Here is a 7,869-nt window from a genome sequence, read left to right on the forward strand (position 1 = left end):
CTCAAGAGGTAGAGCAGGTCGTCCAATGATCCATGGGTCGGCGGTTTGAATCCCAGCTCCTCCTGTCTACATGTCGAAGTGTCCTTGGGGAAGACACTGAACCCCAAATTGCTCCCGGTGTGCTGGTTGGTACCTTGCATGGCAGCGCCTTGGATAAAGGCGCTATATAAATACACCATTTACCATTAACCTATTTAGGTTCATCTTACGGTGGACATGTTTGCCTGAAAAGGAATCTTTGAAATGTTTCATAGTTTTAGAAATAGAAAAGCTATAGTCCATGGTCTCTGGGTGATTTTCGTCTTTTTTTCAAATCCTCAAAAATTATGAAAAACGGAAACGGCATGCTGTAGTATGCCGTCCGAGACCATGGGCTATATAACCCATGGTCAAAAATGATGAAAAACGAGGATTTGAAAAAAAGATGAAAATCACTCCGAGACCATGGGCTATAGTCCATGGTCTCGTGGTGATTTTCGTCTTCTTTTTAATCCTCAAAAATGATGAAAAACGGCATGCTATAGTATGCCATCCAAGGCCATGGGCTATGGGCCTATAATCTACTGTGGGCCTATAACCTACTGTGGCGAATGTGGCTCAAGACGTAGAGCAGGTCGTCCAATGATCCATGGGTCGGCGGTTCGCATCACAGCTCCTCCTGTCTACATGTCGAAGTGTCCTTGGGGAAGACACTGAACCCCAAATTGCTCCCGATGTGCTGGTTGGTACCTTGCATGGCAGCGCCTTGGATAAATGCGCTATATAAATGCACCATTTAACCTATTCAGGTTCATCTTACGGTGGACTATGGTCTCGGGGTGATTTTCGTCTTCTTTTTAATCCTCAAAAATGATGAAAAAAGGCATGCTATAGTATGCCATCCAAGTCCATGGGCTATGGGCCTATAACCTTTTTAGGTTCATCTTACGGTGGACATGTTTGCCTGAAAAGGAATCTTTGAAATGTTTCATAGTTTTAGAAATATAGTGCTTTCAAATTTGAGAACTTTACAATGGGGCTCAATGGCAGATATTGGCACGTCAAAAAAGCACTTTCACCTAGAAACTCCATTTACACTTTTTATAATTCAGCTTACTGTGGAGACTCATGCTGGAACTTTTTACTTTGAAATGTTTTGTAGTTTCTGAGTTATTTAACTTAAACGCCCAATGCATTCTCAATGGCAATAGCACAAACTTTGGCATGCTACTAGTCCTACATACTTAGACCTAGAAACCCCATTCAAACCTATTTAGGTTCTTCTTACGGTAGACATGTTTGCCTGTAAAGGAATCTTTGAAATGTTTCATAGTTTTAGAAATATAGTGCTTTCAAATTTGAGAACTTTACAATGGGGCTCAATGGCAGATATTGGCACGTCAAAAAAGCACTTTCACCTAGAAACTCCATTCACACTTTTTATAATGCAGCTTACTGTGGAGACACATGCTGGAACTTTTTACTTTGAAATGTTTTGTAGTTGGAGTTATTTAACGTAAACGCCCAATGCATTCTCAATGGCAATAGCACAAACTTTGGCATGCTACTAGTCCTACATACTTACACCTAGAAACCCCATTCAAACCTATTTAGGTTCATCTTACGGTGGACATGTTTGCTTGTAAAGGAATCTTTGAAATGTTTCATAGTTTTAGAAATATAGTGCTTTCAAATTTGAGAAATTTACAATGGGGCTCAATGGATGGTACGTCAAAAAAGCACTTTCACCTAGAAACTCCATTGACACTTATTATAATTCAGCTTACTGTGGAGACACATGCTGGAACTTTTTCTGGGTTATTTTCGTCTTTTTTTCAAATCCTCAAAAATGATGAAAACCGGAAACGGCATGCTATAGTGTGCCGTCCGAGACCATGGGCTGGTCAAAAAGGATGAAAAAATGGGATTTGAAAAAATGATGAAAATCACTCTGAGACCATGCATGGGCTATAGTCCATGGTCTCGGGGTGATTTGTCTTTTTTTCAAATCCTCAAAAAAGATGAAAAACGGAAACGGCATGCTATAGTATGCCGTCCGAGACCATGGGCTATATAACCCATGGTCAAAAAGGATGAAAAACGAGGATTTGAAAAAAATATGAAAATCACTCCGAGACCATGGGCTATAGTCCATGGTCTCGGGGTGAATTTCGTCTTCTTTTTAATCCTCAAAAATGATGAAAAAAGGCATGCTATAGTATGCCATCCAAGGCCATGGGCTATGGGCCTATAACCTACTGTGGGCCTATAACCTATACTGTGGCGACTGTGGCTCAAGAGGTAGAGCAGGTCATCAAATGATCCATGGGTCGGCGGTTTGAATCCCAGCTCCTCCTGTCTACATGTCGAAGTGTCCTTGGGGAAGACACTGAACCCCAAATTGCTCCCGATGTGCTGGTTGGTACCTTGCATGGCAGCGCCTTGGATAAAGGCGCTATATAAATGCACCATTTAACCTATTTAGGTTCATCTTACGGTGGACATGTTTGCCTGAAAAGGAATCTTTGAAATGTTTCATAGTTTTAGAAATAGAAAAGCTATAGTCCATGGTCTCGGGGTGATTTTCGACTTTTTTTCAAATCCTCAAAAATGATGAAAAACGGAAACGGCATGCTGTAGTATGCCGTCCGAGACCATGGGCTATAGCCCATGGTCAAAAAGGATGAAAAACGAGGATTTGAAAAAAAAGATGAAAATCACTCCGAGACCATGGGCTATAGTCCATGGTCTCGGGTTTATTTTAGTCTTCTTTTTAATCCTCAAATTATGAAAAAAGGCATGCTATAGTATGCCATGGGCTATGGGCCTATAACCTACTGTGGCGAATGTGGCTCAAGAGGTAGAGCAGGTCGTCCAATGATCCATTGGTCGGCGGTACGAATCCCAGCTCCTCCTGTCTACATGTCAAAGTGTCCTTGGGGAAGACACTGAACCCCAAATTGCTCCCGATGTGCTGGTTGGTACCTTGCATGGCAGCGCCTTGGATAAAGGCGCTATATAAATGCACCATTTAACCTATTTAGGTTCATCTTACGGTGGACTATAGTCCATGGTCTCGGGGTGATTTTCGTCTTCTTTTTAATCCTCAAAAATGATGAAAAAAAGGCATGCTATAGTATGCCATCCAAGGCCATGGGCCTATAACCTATTTAGGTTAATCTTACGGTGGACATGTTTGCCTGAAAAGGAATCTTTGAAATGTTTCATAGTTTTAGAAATATAGTGCTTTCAAATTTGAGAACTTTACAATGGGGCTCAATGGCAGATATTGGCACGTCAAAAAAGCACTTTCACCTAGAAACTCCATTCACACTTTTTAAAATTCAGCTTACTGTGGAGACACATGCTGGAACTTTTTACTTTTAAATGTTTTGTAGTTTCTGAGTTAATTAACTTAAACGCCCAATGCATTCTCAATGGCAATAGCACAAACTTTGGCATGCTACTAGTCCTACATACTTAAACCTAAAAACCCCATTCAAACCTATTTAGGTTAATCTTACGGTGGACATGTTTGCCTGAAAAGGAATCTTTGAAATGTTTCATAGTTTTAGAAATATAGTGCTTTCAAATTTGAGACATTTATAATGGGGCTCAATGGCAGATATTGGCACGTCAAAAAAAGCACGTCAAAATACAGCCTGTCCGTCTGGGGATTAAGGCATATAAACTCATGTAGAGTCACAATGGAAGCTCTGAGAGGTTTACAACTTGGTATACTTGAAGCCAGGACATCCCTCTACATTCTAGAAAAAGAATAATGTCAATATGTGAGTGTAAATATGAGATATAGACATTTGAACACATACCTACAATAGGCGGAAATGTAAATCTATGTAGAGTATCTTCTTTACTTTGTAGTGACTCTGACATGGATTGTCATAGCAACACATATGAGGGCTTGTATGGAAGGTGTGGTTCTGCTGAATCAAAAAAGCACTTTCACCTAGAAACTCCATTCACACTTTTTATAATTCAGCTTACTGCGGAGACACATGCTGGAACTTTTTACTTTGAAATGTTTTGTAGTTTGAGTTATTTAACTTAAACGCCCAATGCATTCTCAATGGCAATAGCACAAACTTTGGCATTCTACTAGTCCTACATACTTACACCTAGAAACCCCATTCAAACCTATTTAGGTTAATCTTACGGTGGACATGTTTGCCTGAAAAGGAATCTTTGAAATGTTTCATCGTTTTAGAAATATAGTGCTTTCAAATTTGAGAGATTTATCATGGAGCTCAATGGCAGCTCCATGGCACTTCAAAGTCACTTTCACCTAGAGACTCCATTCACACTTTTTATAATTCAGCTTACTGTGGAGACACATGCTGGAACTTTTTACTTTGAAATGTTTTGTAGTTTCTGAGTTAAACTCCCAATGCATTCTCAATGGCAATAGCACAAACTTTGGCATGCTACTAAACACTAATGAGCACTAATGAAAAACTAATGAAACACTAATGAAACACTAATTGTTAGGTAGGGATAGGTCGAGCCTGGCTCATGGACTATTCACATCAACATGGTGCATCGGCAAGAATGTGTAGACAAGGAGATTTCCGTTTAAGCCTTTATTTCCGTTGCACAGACACGCATTTAGAGTTGAGCAAGGAGGTGGTGAGGCATCACGGTTATGGTTTTTACTATGAAAGATAGAAACACATTTATTATACAATCCAACTTAATAAACAATACACCAAGTGAATATTCTCTAAGGTTTGTGATCATTGCATTTCCCTGAAGTTCACAATAGGCCAAGCACATGTGCATTTGCATTACAAACATCTCTATACTATAAGATTCAAGGCAAGCAAGTAGCTGTAATAGTCATTATCTCCTTTACAAAGTAGGCCTACAAACCCAATAAAGTACAACATATGCATTCATGAATTTAACTGAACTCACCTCATTGACGCATAACCGTGGCCTGCTGAGACTCCAGAGCAGAGGGCTCTTAGCTGGTTGTTACTGCTGCTGCTGCAAAACAGGGACTGAACAGGCAGCATTATATACCAGGCCACCAATGAGTTGAGTGAGGACAGCAGTGATTGGTGATTGGCAATGAGTACGAGCAGGTGAGGGGGGTGGATCCCATCTACGAGCAGGTGAGGGTGGTGGATCCTAGCCTGGGTAAACCCCTCCCCCCTCGCCAGATTTTCATTCTGCCTGCGGGGAGAGGCAGAATGAAATGTTGTCCAGTAGGGGGAGTGGGTTTACCCAGGCTAGGTGGATCCCATCCATGAGAAAAGGGGGAGGGTTGCTGACTAGATGATGCTGACTAGATGACTCTTTTCTACACTAATGAAACACTAAACACTAATGAACACTAATGAAACACTAATGAAACACAAATGAACACTAATGAACACTAATGAAACACTAATGAAACACTAATGAAACACTAAACACTAATGAAACACTAAACACTAATGAAACACTAATGAAACACTAAACACTAATGAAACACTAAACACTAATGAAACACTAATGAAACACTAAACACTAATGAAACACTAAACACTAATGAAACACTAAACACTAATGAAACACTAATGAAACACTAAACACTAATGAAACACTAAACACTAATGAAACACTAATGAAACAATAAACACTAATGAAACACTAAACACTAATGAAACACTAATGAACACTAATGGACACTAATGAAACACTAAACACTAATGGAACACTAATGAAACCCTAATGAAACACTAATGAAACACTAATGAACACTAATTAACACTAATGAAACACTAAACACTAATGAACACTAATGAAACACTAAACACTAATGAACACTAATTAAACACTAATGAACACTAAACACTAATGAACACTAAACACTAATGAACACTAATGAAACACTAATGAACACTAATGAAACACTAATGAAACACTAATGAACACTAATGATCACTAATGAACACTAATGAAACACTAAACACTAATGAAACACTAAACACTAATGAACACTAATGAAACACTAATGAACACTAATGAACACTAATGAAACACTAAACACTAATTAAACACTAAACACTAATGAACACTAATGAAACACTAATGAAACACTAATGAAACACTAAACACTAATGAAACACTAATGAAACACTAATGAAACACTAAACACTAATGAAACACTAAACACGAATGAAACACTAATGAAACACTAAACACTAATGAAACACTAATGAAACACTAATGAAACAATAAACACTAATGAAACACTAAACACTAATGAAACACTAATGAAACACTAATGAAACACTAAACACTAATGCAACACTAAACACTAATGAAACACTAAACACTAATGAAACACTAAACACTAATGAAACACTAATGAAACACTAATGAACACCAATGAAACACTAATGAACACTAATGAAACACTAATGAAACACTAATGAACACTAATGCACACTAATGAATCACTAATGAACACTAATGAAACACTAATGAACACTAATGAAACACTAAACACTAATGAACACTAATGAACACTAATGAACACTAATGAAACACTAATGAACACTAATGAACACTAATGAAACACACTAATGAACACTAATGAAACACTAAACACTAATGAAACACTAAACACTAATGAAACACTAATGAACACTAATGAACACTAATGAAACACTAATAAACACTAATTAATCACTAATGCACACTAATGAAACACTAATGAACACTAATGAAACACTAATGAACACTAATTAAACACTAAACACTAATGAAACACTAATGAACACTAATAAACACTAATGAAACACTAATGAACACTAATGAAACACTAATGAACACTAATGAACACTAATGAACACTAATGAAACACTAATGAACACTAATGAAACACTAAACACTAATGAACACTAATGAAACACTAATGAACACTAATGAACACTAATGAAACACTAATGAACACTAATGAACACTAATGAAACACTAAACACTAATGAAACACTAAATACTAATGAACACTAATGAACACTAATTAAACACTAAACACTAATGAAACACTAAACACTAATGAACACTAATGAAACACTAATGAAACACTAAACACTAATGAAACACTAAACACTAATGAACACTAATGAAACACTAATGAAACACTAAACACTAATGAAACAATAAACACTAATGAAACACTAAACACTAATGAACACTAATGAAACACTAAACAGTACTAGTCCTACATACTTACACCTAGAAACCCCATTCAAACCTATTTAGGTTCATCTTATGGTGGACATGTTTGCCTGAAAGGGAATCTTTGAAATGTTTCACATTACCTTTCAGAAATATAGTGATTTTAAATTTATAATGGGGGTCAATGGCAGATTTTGGCTGCACGTCAAAAGATCACTTTCACCTAAAACTCCATTCACACTTTTTATAGCTTACTGTGGACACACATGCTGGAAATGTTTACGTCAGGTCCACAGACTCCACACTGACCCCATCATATATGACCCAACCAATGTTTATATTGCATAAAGGTTGAAAAAGTGTTTGTTTAACCCCTCAGTATTTTATTTCTTCCAAGGTCAAATCTATCAGGCCAAAGTCTCTGATAACAAACCACAGTCTAGATATGGCCAATCATTGTGTTGTATAGTGCAACTTTAAAGTTTATATAAATCATACATTGGTTCGTTGCCTTGAATAGGAATATTATGTATTGCGAATCAGTTTTCTTAGAAAATGCATTTCTGTTGCGAGTCCTACCGACATATCTTATCAATGTTTCCCAATTTTTTAAAGATCTACAATATATCCTACCACAATGCAACATGTTATAGCAGGTGTGTCCAAACCTTTTTCAATATTAAAACACTCAAGGGCCAACTA

At 37.3% G+C, this 7,869-nt stretch overlaps 1 protein-coding gene across 1 annotated transcript in view; it reads left to right on the top strand.

Annotated features, from left to right (window-relative positions):
* tmx3a (thioredoxin related transmembrane protein 3a) overlaps nt 1-7,869 on the top strand; it is a 253,249-nt gene that overhangs the window by 99,374 nt on the left and 146,006 nt on the right. The gene's annotated exons all lie outside the window — the stretch shown is intronic.

This window comes from Electrona antarctica, assembly GCF_951216825.1.
Source record: "Electrona antarctica genome assembly, chromosome: 19".
In the NCBI taxonomy this organism is placed as follows: Eukaryota; Metazoa; Chordata; class Actinopteri; order Myctophiformes; family Myctophidae; genus Electrona; species Electrona antarctica.